We start from the raw sequence: 5,556 nt of genomic DNA on the forward strand, positions 1-5,556 counted from the left end.
GAGCTTAAGCGGCTCTCTGCTCAGCGGAACATGGAGCCGTGCAGGAAAACACCTGCGAGCAGAGGGAGAACAAACAAAGCCTGAGGAGGAAAGAGGAAGACGAGGCAGGATGAGGAGGGGTATTAAACAGGGAGAGGGAGGAAGAGCAGCTGTCGTTTAAGCCATGTGGAGGCCAGGAACAAGGCTGGGGGAAAGAAAGAGTTCCCGTTTAGCCAGTGGAGCGTCATTAAGGTTGAGTGAAAGAAGTTTGAGTGAAAAGAGTGGTTTTCAAAAACATTGTGTGGCTTTCATAAATTCTCTATTAGATTCTTTTCTGGATCTTAGTTGAGATAGTGTGACGTTTCCTGCCTCATTGCTAAGATAAACTTAAGAGTCGATGAGAAAAGCCACATCCCGGAGCCAGTTAGTATAGCATAGCATACAGACTGAAAAAAAGGAACGCAAGCATGACTTTGTCCAAAGGTAACAGAGTGTTAAAGTGACAAATTGGTTATTTCTCTGACATTTTGTATAGTTTGTTCTTGGCTGCATTAATGAAATAAAAGATATAAAACATTACTTTTGCACAGAATAAGGCTAGCTGCTCCACCCTGTTTCCAGCCTTTGTGCTAAATTAAGCCACGTGGCTGCTGGCTGCAGTTTCACATGTCAGCTGGTATTATTTGTAACCTGGTGCAAAATGAAATGACACAGCTCACACAGGTAAAATCAGGGCTCTTTATTTCTTGACTGCGCTCAGTCAATTTCAGTCAAGAAATTGATATGGTGTATTCAAATAAGAGGCTTTTAACAAAGATTATAATCTCAGGATAACAGATAGTGCCTGAATGCATCCAAGTCAGTAAAACAAATTGGTACACTGACCCAGTTTACGAGGCATAAACTCAGTGCATACATTCAATACATAAACATGTCCATAAAACAGTGCATAAACAAATTAAGCAATAGCCTATTACACAAAAAAGGAGTGAGGTGGTGAAGACCAAGGCGCTTGCATGTGTGTGGTTCAAGAAAAAAAAAAAAAAAAAAAAGGGAAAAATGATGTAAACACTAGTTTAAAAGTTAAAATTAACAACAACAAACTAATTGTCTAAACGTAATCCATACTCCGACTGGCTCTTTCAAAGTAACTAGGTGTTGCATGCAGAGGGCCTGGTCTGTTGTAATTGTTCAGGCATCACATCCTTGACACAGTTCCCTGGCTGCCATGCAGCTGAACTAGGCCACTCCAAAGTTTCTTCCCACTCTGTCTCACATTGTTTTCAGACACAATTTTCATTGTATCTGGAGTAGGAGGGGATGGAAATCACTGCTACGGCAGACGCCAAGCAGTTTTGTCCTCAACGACCCCCTTCGACAGTTGAGAGTCGGTCGTGGGTCTTGTTGCATGCCAGCCTCTCCCCCACCCCCACCCCTCCCACTGCTGTCTTCTGGGAGGTAAAGCCTGGATTTCCCCGTTTCCACTCTCTCTAGCTCTTTAACAACTAACGCCTCGCTCTCACCCTTTCATTTAGCACCACTCCTCTCATTTCCTCTCCTCCCCTCTTAAACCATTAGGTCCTTTTATTCAGCGAGCGTCCTCCTCCCTCTTTTTCCTGTGCCCACCTGTGCCCTGAACACTAAACCTTTACCTTTATCAGATACTTAAAACAACCAATTTTTCATTATGCTATTTATATCTTACCAAAATATTATAATCAATGTCTCAATGCTGCACTGGTCCTGATTAAAAAGGTTTTAAAGTTGTACTATCAGCCACATTTGCATTTTTAAATGTGTATATACTTCTCTAAGAGGGTTTCTTTCTGCTTACCCAGAATGCCTGTTTTTCTACTTCTTCTTTGTTTCTCTTAACTCTTCATGTCAACCCATATATCCAAACTGTATAAGTAGTGAACTCTATAATGTAATAAGTAGGTACTGCAGAGATATTTAAGGCATTTTCACATGCAGTTTAGTCTTTGCTGAGTGTTCCCCATGCACGGTGCCGTCTGGACCTGTCTGATTGTTCGTTTTGATTACAGGGTCCTCCCACAGCCATCAGACGCACTGATGGCTGTTTCCGGGCACGTGCATGAATGTGTGTGTGCATGTACAGATGATGTTTGTGTATATGCACACTTGCATGGTTGTGCAATGCATTATATATGTGTCTATGAATGCAGGTGTGCACATTCTTTCTGTATAAAAGCCTTCCAAGAAACTGAGTGGAGAACTTGACATCTGTGTAATTTATGGCACTCTAAGGATCTTCAACTTTCGGTGAGCAGCTGTGTGGCAAAGCAACAAAGGGAAGAGCTACCAAATTACAGAGGTGTCAAGCCTGGGTGTGTCACATTAGGGGTACTTGTATTTTATGTCTATTTCAGTGGATCTTTAGAGTCTTTATTTTCTATTTATTAGACTTAATAGAGTCATTTGGTGGACTGAAGTGCTTATAGGTGATAGTTACGGATCAACAGGCCTGGGTGTAAACTTTTCAATATTTCAAGAGGACCTATTTTGCTTTTCCATATTTTCTGTTATATATATATAATGTTACAATGTTGGATCTTCTTGCTACATGTGGCCAAGTTTCAAATAATTTAGGTAAACTAATGTTAAAGTAATTATTTTTAGAAATAAATCTCAGGTGTCAGACTGCTATGAATGCTCGGTTTGCGAGAAGCTGACGTCAGCTCATCACGGATTTCTTTATATAGTTATCAGCTCTCGGCACAACACCACGAAGTACAGGGTCACGCCCATCCATTCACGCTCAATCTGTCTATTATACCAAAAGCAGTTATACTCAATTGATTCACACTGCTGATGCAAATAACTACCGCACATCACTCCTAAATTCTTTTTCCTTTATTTTAGAAAATACCTTCAATTTTCTGGCATTTATGTGTCTGCTTCCCCAGTTTTTCCAGTCATGGCCTTGTGGGCCATTTATATGATGGCTAAATCAACCATTTCAAATTTGTCATTTCAGAAAGTCAAAGAACAATGTCATGTCCTCTGTAGCAGGATGTGAACATGTACAACCTACACAAAGGACAGCTGGCAGTTGAGGCCCAGACCCTTCGACAAGTTAAGTCATCCAGTCCAAGTATTGATCACAGGGAATACACAGACATGGGTGGTACTAATAAGTGCGTATATTTGTGTATTTAATAAGACAGGAACAATTAATAATGTCACAGACACAATGTCATATTTCAATCACTTCAGGGGACGTTACATTGACTGAGACTGACTTCCTGGTGAGCTACTCTAACCATAACTGTAACCATCACTGTAGCCATAACTAGACTACTGTATAACTTAAAATATAATCTTCACTCTCACATTTAATTATAAACATAACAGAGACTTGCTTTTATCCCCTAAAGAGAGGTATGTCCCCACAATTTGTCTGTGAAATCATCTATGTCCCCACAACGTGAGTAGTACAAGTACACACACACACACACACACACACACACACACACACACACACACACACACACACACACACACACACACACACACACACACACACACAGAATATTTCTGAAAGGAATAGCAGATGATGGACCATGACACACTCAGCACAACATCATCAGGAAGCAACCTTGTAAACAGGAATGACCGGGGGAAGGCTCAACGCTCTATGCAGTTTTTAGATCGACCGTTAAAAATACAACTGTGGGCCTATTCCCGCCTTCCATCTCCCTTTCTATTTTGTGTTTTGTTGTGACACTCGTGACGTCTTCACTCACACTTCCTTCTTCATTTGCTCTCCTGGTTGCCTGAAAGTTAAGTGAGACAAGTACAGCACCACAGCTGTGTAATCTTGACTTCATCATGCATGTTTCTCTGATTTGACACTGAATTTAAATTTTGTATTACACCTGTATAACAAATCCACACTTAATATCACACAATTCACAGGGTAATTATTAACACGTGAGTTGGGAAAAACCAGTAGCTTTGTAGTTGTAATTTTGTATGTTGAATATGTTGGGAACTTTTGACGGTGATGGTGTCACTCAGTTGTTGAAAAGAACTTCAGACTGTTCTGCAAACACAAAACTACGACCATTGAGATACATCGAAATAAAAAATAAATAAATAAAATTCATTTTATTATATAATAAAAAAAAATATGAATACCACTATAAACATAAACTTGGCTAATTTCTATAGGAGCTATACACAGTCTTTAAATATGTTAGACAACAAAAGTAGCTAATGTAAGTTTTTTTTAAATGATGTTACTAAGGCTAGCAGAGGTGTTAACATTAGCAGTAAAATCATCCTCACATCGAAACAGCAACATCAAATTGCGGCCATTTCACAATGTTAACCACATGTTCACGATTGTTACCATGATAGCAAAGGTCCAGTATACCTGATATTCTCCGATGGTCAAATTTCTATCCTGTTGTTTTAGTGTGAGGATGTGTTGGTCCGATAGAGGGCGCAAAAAAAAAACAGAGATATGTTGTTTTGGGAGTCACTGAAAATCAATGGTGTTCAAGGGCAACTCTGAAATGTCCTTCGTATGCCATCAAATAAATCTAAAATAAAAGTAGACGCTGCCAGAGTGGGAATAAATCTAAAGGGTGTCTAATATAAAAATGGGAGAACGCTTCATTATTGTGAACAGTGATACTAATTAAACAGCAGTTCCCAGTACAGTATGCTGACATGGTTTTCATTAGAGCTGTACAGTCCCCTGTGAAGCAGGATAGGGAGGGGAGCCTGGCAGAGGAATGCTGCTGTATACAGCCACTTGGCGCTGAACAAAACCAGGCATTCCTCTTGGAAGTGTTTATACTCCGCAGCGTGGTGTGGTCCATCCTCACTGGGTGTGTAGTGCCTTCAGCATGTCATCGTCAGCGCAGCGCTCATCCAACAGAAATAAAACAAATTCATAAAAGAAACGCTGTGAATGGTTTAGTTTGGCCCTATGAAGGAAAGAGAACAAAAACCCTGTTCTGGGAAAGCCTGAAAAAAGAGGAAATAACTTGTTGATTACAAATAACAGTTTCTTTTCTATCTTTTATCTTGTTTTACATCGATTTAGTTAAATGTAATCGCATAAACCTGCCAGTGGAGATCAGAAGTATTCTAAATCTTTTGGCCTAATATGAAATTTCATGGTGAGCATTGGCTATTTTCTTTGATCAGCCCAGTCAGGAAACATGTCCAAACTAATGATGATATTTTGGCTCAGTTTTCCCACTCAATATATTCAGTGATGTCTTCAACAGACTACGTGTTGATACAGTATCAGTCAGTCCTGTTGAAAGATGGAAACTGCATGCTTAATGCATTTTTTTTGGCATGTTCACACTATTGTGCATGAGGAAATGCGTTAAAGAAGCTTAGATATCCTGTTTTCACTTTAATTATAACATAATGGCACATGTTTGGTCAAACATCTTCCTTAAAACTGACTTCAAACTAGTACACAAACACACAGACTAACATTAGAATCGAAGATGCCACCTGATGAGCTGTGAGAGTTACAGTATAGGGCTGAAAATGAACCTCACTGGCAACAGCAGGGCTTCAATCATGAGA

The sequence above is a fragment of the Embiotoca jacksoni genome, unplaced genomic scaffold (assembly GCF_022577435.1).
Source record: "Embiotoca jacksoni isolate LCO1_2020_lvr unplaced genomic scaffold, fEmbJac1.0.p SCAF_15, whole genome shotgun sequence".
NCBI lineage: Eukaryota > Metazoa > Chordata > Actinopteri > Embiotocidae > Embiotoca > Embiotoca jacksoni.